The sequence below is a fragment of the Odocoileus virginianus genome, chromosome 19 (genome assembly GCF_023699985.2).
Source record: "Odocoileus virginianus isolate 20LAN1187 ecotype Illinois chromosome 19, Ovbor_1.2, whole genome shotgun sequence".
NCBI lineage: Eukaryota > Metazoa > Chordata > Mammalia > Artiodactyla > Cervidae > Odocoileus > Odocoileus virginianus.
This window is the reverse complement of record NC_069692.1, coordinates 34,229,094-34,240,528: the sequence shown is the minus strand read 5'-3', so window position 1 is coordinate 34,240,528 and position 11,435 is coordinate 34,229,094. Positions and strand designations below refer to the sequence as shown.

Genomic DNA, 11,435 nt, shown 5'->3' with positions numbered 1-11,435 from the left:
AACTGAAACCTCGGAGTCTGGAGCAGAGAAAGGTTTATTGTAAGGCCATGAGAGGAGCCCCGGAAAAGCCTGAGTTCCCCGAAGTGTTTTGGGAAAATACTTTGAAAAGCCAGGTTGGGGCGGTGGGGCAGGATGGGGGTGGGGAGGGGGGGGCGAGGCGGGGCGGAGCGGGGAGGGCGGGGCAGCCACAGGGTCTGTGATACAGCTGAGCACAACTCTCAGATTGGCTGATGGTAGGTAATAGGATGGTGTCACAGAGGTTACATTATCAGTCCTTAGGCTCCAGGAGGCCTGGGGCTGTGTGCCCAGGTCCTCAAGTAGTCAACATCTTCCTTTTGTTGAAGAGGGGGAGGTTCTGTTTTTTGTTGTTGTTTACGTTTGCAAAGCAATGCAGAAATGTGCATAATATGCTAATATGTAGGTACTTCAGAGAAGAGCTAAAGCAGAGGATATGGGGGAAGGCCTGTCGGGGTCCTGGTTGATTACATGAGTGTCGAAAGCAGAGACTGGGTTTCTCCACCTTACACAGTGAATCAAGCTATTCATCCTCTTTCAAGATGTTGATCTTTGACCTTTGACTCAGACCAGCAACCAAGTACAAGTTTAATATTCATCTCTCTGGCAGTTTCAAATCGTGTAAGAAGGCAATCACTGTCATATTTTCATATTTTCATGACTGTTTTCCGGACAGTTTCTCCAAGAAAACTTAAGATTGTGCTTAGATGCTCAGTCCTGTCCGACTATTTGTGACCCATGGACTTTAGCCTGCCAGGCTCCTCTGTCCATGGGATTTTTCAGGGGAGAATACTGGAGTGGGTGGCTATTTCCTCCTCCAGGGAATCTTCCTGGCCCAGGGATCGAACCGTCATCTCCTGTGTCTCCTGCATTGCAGGCAGATTCTTCACCTTCTGAGACATCAGGGAAGCCCATGTTAAGATTAAGCTTAGCAAAATCTTGTTCTATTTTTTTTAATTGCATTTTTTTAATTGGCATTCTCTTTTGATGGGCACTGAATATTCAAAGAGTATTTCTTCCTGATGGTAGCTACTCTGCCAGAAGTATAATTTTACATGATTCTGTGCCAAGGAGGTAACTCACAGGGAAGTCAGCTTGACAATGTCAGACAGTGTCATTCAGTTCTGGACATTGAGGCATGTCACCAAGGGCCTGGGCACAGAGCTGAAAGGCAGAAACTGTGGCTTTGTCCTTCCCTGCATTCATCCCACTGTGTGGTCTAAAGATAGTTAATTCACCCTTTCTATTGTTGTATGTTCAACAGCAAAAGATTTTCCAGTATTTATTGGAATTACTCTTTAGCACACTCTTCTTTAAATAGTTTTCTGACTCAGAACGTCTTGTGTAGACGGTTATTTTGAGCCAGACTCTCCCAATGTGGAAATTCCTTAGGATTGCATTAGGCTCTTTGGAGGAATGAACTAACTCTTTCAGACCTATAGTATAGCATCAAATAACTCCTTTGTACAGTAAATAAATGCCTTATAAAAGTTGATTAGTTTTGACTAATAGGTAGAAGAGTTATTTTTTCCTCTGGAAAAAAAATAAATAAATAAACCACTGAACCTGCAAGACCCCTGATCTTAGCTGCAAGTCAGTCTAGGGCATGGTCACAAAAGTAGGAGAGAGCTGCAAAGAAATAAGGGAGCTTCAGTACATGGAAGCTGGTACCTGCCTGACTCTGAATTCTCTAAATTAATTTTGGATTCTCTGAACCCTTTCCACTTTAATTGCAGAGGTGAGGTACATGATATTGAAGGGAATTTTTTTTTTTTCCTTTTGATGTCACTTTTCAGCAGGAAAATTGTTCATCATTCAATGCTTCCTTTTTAAAGTGCCAGCCTTTATGGAATCTCAAACTTGGCTGAGAAGAAAAGCTCAGCATTCACAGGACTTTGGAAAGTCTCCTTTTCACAGGCACTGAGAGTGTTCTATCAGAGAATACAGTCAGTCTTGAAATATCATCTCCATGTTGACAACTTCCAAATGTGTATCTACAGTAGAGACTTCCCTGAACTTCAAACTCATGTGTGTAACAGTGTATTCAACAACTTCTGTCAGATTTCTATGAATATTCCACATTTAAGATCTAATTAAACTAAATTTCTGATCTTATCCCTTCCCAATCTGTTTTGCCTACCACTCCTCCCATCTCAGTAAGTAGAAAATCTAACCATCTAATGAGTTCAAAACCCTGGAGCCGCCCTTGACTTGTCTCTCTCACCCTGTAGACCCCTTTGTCTCAACACTTCAGTTTATATCAGGAATCCAACCGCTTCTCTTCCTCCACCAGTTTCACCTGATGGAGGTGATTAACCACTATTTCTCACCTCATCATCACAAGGACCTTCTAATAAATCTGCCTCCTTGCCCTCGTCTCCCAAAAGTCTAGTTTCTCAACACAGCAGCCAGAAAGATCCTATTAAACCTTAAGTCATATATTCCTCCTCCAGTAAATCTTCCAATGGCTTTCTAGTCTCTCAGAGAAAAGGTCAAATCCTCACAATGCCTACAAGGCATGAAAACCCGCTACCCGAGCTCTCTATTGGTCACGTATCCTCCTCACCATCCTTCCTGCTTGTCTTCACTTTTCCTTTCTTTCTGTACACGTGGTCCCTCCGAGCTGTTGCTCCAGGACTGTACTCTCCACTTGGGATGTTCTTCCTCATAATATCCACATGGCTTCCTCATCTCTTCAGAGTCTTTGCTCAAATAGCATCATCTCAGTGAAACCTACTACCCACCTTCCTAAACTGAAGATCCCACCTCCACACTGCTCCCATCATCCTTACTCTGTTGTATTTTCCCTCCCCCAATAAGGTAAATACTTTTCACCTCCCATAATATTATAAGTGCTTCTTTATTATGTTAATTATCTCTTACCTTTTTCCTACCACTAGAAAGTGAGTTTCCTTAGGGACAAAAGTCCCCAGATTGTGTCTATACTTTCACTGACATAACCACAAAACCCAGAACAATACCTAGAACATGGTAGTTTCTCCATATATATTTGATGAATAAAGAAATGCCTTTTTCTTTTGAAGTAATTTGCTTAGCAATGAAAATACTGATGCCTGATTTCTCTGTGAAATACCAATTGCCGCAGAAATGAATGAAATTAGTACAAACCTATTAACTGATAATGTTATATTAATATAACACTACACTATTTTCCTCCTATCTCTCCTTTAACATTGTAAACCTCCCAAGGTATGTTTTAAAGGAGGAGCAGGAGGTTAGAGTTAGCTGAATTAAGAGTATAATGTTAAAATATACTTAAAATTGGAGTTTTTTAAAAAATAAAATTATATTTGGCCTTTCTTCAGTATTTATATAAACATTAATATGGAAGAAGTGTCCTGTTTTTTCTAAAAAAAAAAAAAAAACTAGTTCTCAGGGATCAATTATTTACAGCAGCTATTCTTGAGGAGCTCAGTACGAATATAATACCAAATAACATTTCATCGTAATGGTGAAGGTTGGGCTATTAAAGAGTAGTAAATAGTAATGTGCATTTCCTTCAGAGTTCTAAGCCACCTAAAAGATGGACCCTGAATATGAACAGATAGGAATTAGCATTGCAGTTGAGGCTTTTTTGTTTGTTTTCTTAAGTGCAGAATTTATTTAGAAGAGGCAAGCCAATGAGACTGGGCAGGTAGGTAGAGATCACTAAAGGTTTGCTTCTCTAACCTGAGGCATTTAGACATTATTTAATAAGCAATGTTAAACACTGAAGAAAATAAATTGACATTATTAGATTTGGGTGTGTAAAAAGTCACTCCTACTACAGTATAGAGTGTATGGGGCTTTTTAATCTTTTTATTATTATTATTGAAGTATTTTTTTTACAGTGTTGTTAGTTTCTGGTGTACAGCAAACTGATTCAGATATATATATATATTTCAGATTCTTTTCCATTATTGGTTATTATAAGATACTGAATATATTTTCCTGTGCTATACAGTAGGCCCTTGTTGTTCATCTATTTTAGATACAGTTGAGAGGAGTGACTCTGTTAATCCCAAACTCCTAATTTATTCATCTTACCATTTTCCGTTTGGTAACAAAAAGGTTTGTTTTATGTCTGTGAGTTTGTTTCTGTTTTAAAAATAAGTTCATTTTTATCATTTTTTTATATTCTACATAGAAGTGATAGCATGTGACATTTGTCTCTGACTTACTTCACTGTCTAGGTCCATAATAGATCATCTCTGGGCACATCCACGTTGCTGGAAATGGAACACTGCAGCTTTACTGTGGTGAAAAAGGTAGCGAGAGACTCCAGCTTAACCTGAGGCTAAAATCAGATGTGCTTCCGCTGGCATCCCCATAATCCAGACCTTGGGACTAGCCAGTGGAGAAAGAGTTTGGGTCTGCTGAGTAGATCAGAATACCAGGATGGAAAACACTGCGGAGCCCTGAGAGCAGGGGATGGGAGGCCTGGAACTGCAGAGCTGACTAGAGAGCAAGCCAGGGCAGGAAGGAGGTGTGCTTACCCCCTGGGGGTGGGACCGAGCAGAAACACTCCAACAGTGGCAGGAGGAGTCAAAGCAGAGAGGCAGGAAAGGCCACGCTTGCCCACGTCCTGGATCAAATAAAGGGGTCCTCCATGGTTCGCTGAAAGCCTATGAGAGGAAGAGGAAGGGTGGGAAGCCCTCTTCTCAGTAACCTGGGATCGCTGGAAAATTGTTCTGCCTCCAGTGAGAGGTAATCGGAAAAAACACAATCTCATTATGTAGATTCTAATTTCTTATCTCTTTTAAAGCAGAGGACACTGGACTGGCTACAGAAGCTTACTTAAGATCTGCTGTTTCAACTTGCATTTTCTCCCACCCTGGCTTATACATGCATCTATACACAGCACTCCTTCAGACTTCAAGTAGCATATGTTTTCCTCACCATCTCTACCAGCGAACCAATCCCCCTGAACCATCTTTTTGCTTTTCCTGCCTGCTTCAAGAAACCTTACATTCTGGGAGTTTCAGATGAAATATCACAACATTTGTTGTCATTGTAAAAGATCATTTAATATTCCGTGGGCACATGCCATATGTTTTGAAGGAAGATGATAAGTACTGTTTTGTCACTTTTTCTTGGCAAAATGCAAAACGGAGTGAAAACAAAGACACTTTCCATACATGAAGCTTTAAGAAAATATTGGGGAAAATATTGCAAATTGAGTTACAATGTGCCACTTCTGAATTTTCTTGGTTAGAAAAGAAGTTCACAGTTATTCTCCTACCGATTTACAATAGAGAGTCGTTCACACAGAGCCTTGGCCACATGGCACTACATCTTATGGAAACATGTGTGGTCTGTTCAATGAATGAAAGAGGATCTGTTTTTCCAACTTATGATGAATTCAGCATGTAGTTATTTTCCTAAATAAAAGCCCCTACCCCCTAGACTTACACTAGGAGTATGCTGTGACAATGTGACACATAGGCCATGGAATTAAGTGTTCTGCCATGGGATTAAGGTTCACGCCATAGAATTAAAGGCTTTAAAATAGCACAATTAATATCCAGGGGAAAAATAAAGAGAAACACCAAGTAATATATAATCACAGTATCATACTGGATAGAAAATCAATGAGAAAACTAGGGAAGCCTTCCACAGAAGACTGTTTTCATTGTGGCAATATTGCATGTAACTGTAAGATGTATAGAGACATTAAGATTTAAATGCTTAGTCTCTCAGCACCAAAAAATCACATAACTGAAGTTAAAGAAATCTTCATGAAACTATTTGGGAAATAAGACATGTTATCTGTTATAAGGGCTCTAAATGATAGTACAGCTGTATTGATCTCTAATGTTAAGGCAATAACTCGTGAGTGCTGTCAATCAGAAGAGACTCACTCTTAAAGGATTAAGACCTATTTGGACTTGGTTGACTTGTTATTCATTTCTAAAATGTTCATTTGATTAAAAAATTGTATTCTTAAATAAAATTAAGCATTCAGTTCTGAGTGAATACGCTTGTCTCTCTGAAGCGTCCTTAGGTTGCAACAACTTCAGGAAGAACAACGCTCTGAAGGCATATTTTAGGCCTTGGTGGCTGATGCTGAATTGCAGTTTTCCCTGCAGATCAGCTTCAGAGAAATGAGACATTTTGCCTTGGCTTTAATAGCTGTAAAGTGGGCTTCGAGGTAAGGAAACTTCCAACTCAGTAAGAACTTGTCCAGAACTCAGAAGAGATCATTCCTTAAATGAGACTATTGACAGGAGAAAAGTGGGGATGAAAGATTATTCTGAAACAAGGACGCGAGACTCGAACACTAGTTAGGCATTTGATTCCAACTGTACAGACTCCAGTATGCCCTGAAGATCCACACGTTCTCCTCTGGGCAAAGCCTGTGTGGCAGGTCTCATAGGGAATCATGCTTGTCATGCCAAGTGTAATTTTAGAAGCATCAACCCAGTAGCTCCTTGAGATGTATTCCATCTCTCTGGGGAGTATAATTAGCCAAAAATGCAATGCCAAGGGGGAAGAAACAATAAAAAAGAAAAATGTGTTTCAACAATAGAAAAATAATCATTTGCTTTAATTTTTCCAAACACCAAATTAAAATTGGCAAATATGAAAAGATACTCAGGCTTTGTGATTTTAATTTTATCTCCAGCAATTTGAGAGCCTTAATAAAGAGACTGGAAAAGGCATCCTAGCAAAATGGATTTTTTTTCCCTACCATGTGTGTTCCACTGGCTGTCCTGGCCAGAGCTGACTTCTTACAATTTGGTTTGCCAGACATAACAGAGACAGGCACAATCGCTGTGATTAGCATCATGTGAGGAATAAACAGTCTGTGGCTGAAGCGGCAGGCTCTAAATAGCTTTCTAACCTAGGTTTGACCAAGACATGCAATATATCCAGAAATTTCCTCAATTACATATGTAGTCATTTTCTCTCATACTCATCATGTCCTTTGCAGTTTCTGAACACATATGTCTAAATAATATTGACTGTAATTTTTGTGCAGTATAGGTTGGAGCATATTGTGTCTGGTTCAGTGCATCTCACTGAATTTTTATAATAAGTTGGAGAGTCATGCCTATTGCTTTTCCCCCCCATTAAATTTTGGAAATAAGAAAAAAAGCATATTAGATATGTATAACATATAGCTTTAATGTATTCAGCTGAAGATATTCTGAAATCCTAAGAAAAACCATATTTTTGTGCTATATTTAATAGTATTTAAGGATAAGCATATATATAAGTATATATGGAATATGTAAGTAACTGTCAGTTCAAGTCACTCTTTTGAGAAATGTATCAAACCTAAAGCATGTTTTCTTTTTACGTGCTCAAATTTGCATGTTTCTCGGTTTTTTGAGCAGTCTGTTTAAACCCATGTAGTCAAAGTGCTCGTTAGGAACTATAGCTGATCTGAGAACTGTTGATACTAGAAGCACCTGAAAAAGACACTTCAGGAAGTGCACCTGTCTGCTAGTCGAATGGGGCTTCTCCATTCAGTCTGATGCATGTCACCCAGTTACACCCCCGTTCCATTTACATCATTTGCAAAGAGTGAGTGGCTGATCAAAGCAGCTGTAATGATAATGCATCCTGTTTGGAGTTTTGATTTTAAGAAAAGTTCCTGACTTACTTTTTTAAAATTTGTTTTTAATTGGAGTATAATAGCTTTACAGTGTTGTTTTGTTTTTGCTGTACAAAAACATGAATCGGCTGTAAATATACATATATGCCCTCCCTCTTAAGCCTCCTTCTCCCCTTCCCATCCCAACCCTCTCGGTCATCACAGAGTACCAAGCTGAGCTCCTTGGGGTATATAGCAGCTTCCCACTGGGCAGTGTATTTTATGCTTGTAAAGTATGTGTATATACATGATGCTACTCTCTCAAATTGTCCCACCTTCTCCCTCCCCCTCTGGATCCACAAGTCCGTTCCTGACTTACTTTTAAATTAGTAGAAGGCTTTATGACAAAAATTGGACTTAAAAATATTGGCTAAGAAACTCATTGGGTAATGTAAACTAAATAAGTTAGCAATTCTTTTGTAAAATTTTGGAAGTAACTGATGTACATATTAAAATCAAATATTCCTCTACAGAATTAGAACAACTTGAAATAAAGAGACAAACCATAAATGACTGGGCATTCCTTTCTGAAGTGTGTCTTATTCTAATTGTCTTATGGAAAAATGCACCAAAAATTTATCTTTAACTTACGAACAGTCTTGTTTGTGTTTTTTTTTTTTAATTGACAAGCTTGGAAAATCCAACCAGGAATATGCAATTTCCCTGTCAAGCTTCACATGATTTCCAAATATCGACTGTTTGAATTAAAAATGAATATTTCATGAAAACTTACCATAAATGTTGAGTATATCTCAAATAACCTTTGAAACCCCCGCCACCATCTCCACATTTAGCCAGCAAAGCTCAAACCTGTAAGTTAACATGGAAGTTTTGAATCCATTAGTCTGTGTGTGTGTTCACATATGTGTGTGTGTTAGCCACTCAGTCGTGTCCAACTCTTTGTGACCTCATGGAATGTAGCCTGCCAGGCTCCTCTGTCCATGGGATTTTGCAGGCAAGAATACTGGAGTGGGTTGCCATTTTCTTCTCCAGGGTCCTTTAGTCTGGGGTGTTAGTAACTCAATTAAAGCCTAAAGATATGATTCTTTTATTAAGTATCTCATTGCTTCTTATAAACAGGTTAAATATGTTTATTCCTCACCTTTTGAATACATTATTGATCCTGATATATAATAACCTACGTATGTAATAGAGAATTGCCGTTGCTACCAAGGGGTCTAGTTTATCACCCATAAGAAATTCTCACAGTGGCAGAATTGGTTCAGTCCAGATGAAGGTGTTTTAAACTGTTCTGTGAGGAGATATCACATAAGTTTAAAATACTAGTGTTATCATTTTAAGTGAAATTATTCTTATTAGTAAGGTAAAAGACCCTGGGGAGAAAAAGAGTTAACTGGGTCAGCAGGGCTGCTGCTGGAGTTAAAGGCCGAAAGTCAGGGGAGTTGGCTCAAGCTCTGGATCTGTCTCCAGTGAGCTGAATTATCCTCAGTAAAATCACACAGCTCCACTTGGCCTCAATTTTCTCTTTTTTTGTCTAATGAGAGAGTTGGGTTGGAACAGGGATGTCAGCAAACTTTTTTTGTAAGGGTCAGATAGCATGTTTTTAGGCTTTGCAAGTCATATTATTTGTGACATATTCTTCTTTGTTTTTGTTTTTTCCTTCAAAAAATATAAAAGTTACTCTTAGCTCACACACTATACAAAAACAGGTGGCAGGCTGGTTTTGGCCTGCAGGCCATTGTTTGCTGATCCCTAGATTAGAGGATAACTAATGTTCCTCACAGAGCCAAAATTTAATGATGCTATGCGTAACCATGACTTCAAATCACCCTGCTGTAGAATTGGCCCAAATATTAAAACCAGGAAATCCTGGGAACCAAAAAAAAAAAGGGAGAGAGAGAGAAATGTCAACACCATCTCAAAGAGGTTTCAAACTCTCAAATCACCATGGAACTTTCAATCTAGCAAGCATTTGTCAATCCTTACATTTCAGATAATTGTACACCTACCTTGAGAAGGGGTTCTTTATTCCACATGGATGATTTCTTGTCCTGAGGGATAAATATTATTTGTACGGAAACAAAATAACAAGATGAAAGCAATCCATGTGTCAAATATAGCTTGCAAGAGCAATTCCCCAGTGTATCAGCGGTACATGACATCACCACTGGCAACATCCCAAAGCAAATGCCCCGTGTAACTTCCGATCTTCTGTAGCAATGTGGGTGGATCTCTGATCACTAATAGCCATATACACTGATCCTTGGAGAAAAGGTAAATAAAAATTTTGTATACTTATTCTAATTGTTTTAAGAACTAAAAGGAAAACTGTCACCTATGAGCACCTGCTGTGTGCTTGCTCAGGTGCTCAGTCATGTCCAACAAGCCCTTTGCAATGCTATGACCTGTAGCCTGCCAGGCTCCTCTGTCCCTGATGTGTCCATTATGTGTCAATCCCTTTAAATACATTAATGATGAAAATAACAAACATTCATAAAGCTTCTCTATGAGCCAAGGGCTGTGCTAAATCACTCCAGCTGTGTCCGACTCTTTGCGACTCCATGGACCATGGCCTGCCAGGCTCCTCTGTCCATGGGATTCTGTCCAGGCAAGAATAGTGGAGTGGGTTGCCATGCCTCCTCCAGGGGATCTTCCAAACACAGGGAGTAAACCTCAGATCTTTTACATCTTGTGCATTGGCCAGCAGATTCTTCATTACTAGTGCAACCTAGAAAGTCTCACGAGCCAAGCATTGCTACAAATACCTTATAGGCACTAACCCACTGAATTCTAAGAACTACCCTATGCATTCAGCATAGTTGACCCTTGAACAACAAGGGTTTGAACTGCTCAGGTTCACTCATGCACGGATTTGTTCCAGTAATAACTACCACGGTACTATACTCTGATGTTGGCTAATCCATGGATGCAGAACCACGCATATATGCAGGGCTAACTATAAAGTTATAGCTGCATTTTTTTCTGTGCAGGGGGCAGAGGTTTGGCTCCCCTCATCCTGCCACCATTGTTCAAGTCCTAAAAGGTAAACATCATTATCACTGGCATTTTTATAGGTGAAGAAACAAATAACTAGGGAATTTAAAAACATTCAGGGCCAGAATCAGAGCCAACCACCTCAAATCTCCTTTCTGCTTATTTTTGCTTTCCTTTATTATTCTTTTTTTTTCCCGGAATGAGAGTGATGACAATATGCATGCTTGCTTATGTTATTCAACTTAAACACAGATTAGAGCTAAAATTGGAGTTCGTCTAAGTCCAAACCCAAGGTGACAACCATCTCCGTAACTCCTAGGGTAGAATAAGAGTCCACAGCACAGGATTACTTGGAACACAGGTTTGCCTGTGTGATTCTCATGGGAGTTCCATATTCTCAGTTAGAGCTGAAATACTACTGACTATGAACTGCATGCCTCTGGACCTGCCAAGAGCCTCACATGTGGATTGTAACCAGTAAGAAGGATAGCAGTTCTTTAGAATTTGAGGTTTCACATGAAGAACTGTTTTAAAACACACACACTACTCTTAAATGCTTTGTAAAACACACACACACACACACACGAAAAACTAATGTGATAACTCTGTGTCTAATCTGAAAACAGGAATGAGCTTGGGTCCTTGGAGCATCTTATTTATTGAGCACAAACATTGAGGACTAAGAACAACATCTCATCCCGAATATCGAGCTTAAAGATTTTAGAGACTGAGCTTTATTCTCAGGATCTGACTTAAAGCTTAATTTCCCTTGAGTGTGTGAAATAAAACTGATTACAGAAACCACAGATACTGTGGAAGGAGAATGGGCTTTGGACCCGGCCAGGCTGCTGGTTTGGGCTTCCCT

General features: G+C 39.4%; 1 long non-coding RNA gene across 1 annotated transcript; it reads left to right on the top strand.

Annotated features, from left to right (window-relative positions):
- The first annotated feature begins 291 nt into the window (after nt 1-291).
- On the top strand, nt 292-8,152 carry LOC110141671 (uncharacterized). The gene is made up of 3 exons (XR_002315116.2): nt 292-636; nt 4,209-4,283; nt 4,781-8,152. It is a non-coding gene; the product is annotated as an uncharacterized lncRNA (long non-coding RNA).
- The last annotated feature ends 3,283 nt before the right edge of the window (nt 8,153-11,435 follow it).